The sequence below is a fragment of the Plecotus auritus genome, assembly GCF_963455305.1.
Source record: "Plecotus auritus genome assembly, chromosome: 3".
Classification (NCBI taxonomy): Eukaryota; Metazoa; Chordata; class Mammalia; order Chiroptera; family Vespertilionidae; genus Plecotus; species Plecotus auritus.
The window spans coordinates 92,520,540-92,520,820 of NC_137772.1; positions in this window are offsets into that span (position 1 = coordinate 92,520,540).

The window sequence follows — 281 nt, forward strand, 5'->3', positions numbered from 1 at the left end:
GGTTCATTCTTTTGACAAAGAAAGTAACGAGGGCCTGAGCAGTTGGAGCCAAAGAATCCCGAAGTTGGAAGGGTCTTTAGGAAAAGCCAGGGCCAGGCACAGAAGCTTTTTGTGTCTTCAGTGTTTTAAGGAGAAGTTTCAAAGAAGAGAGGAAGCAGATCTGAGGAAGAACAGAAGGAAGAAGGAGAAGGGAGGGCGGGGGTGGGGGGTGGGGGCGGGAACAGGCTAGGGAGGGACAGGAAGAGGAAGAGGGTGAAGAGAAGGAGAGGGAGGGAGGAGAA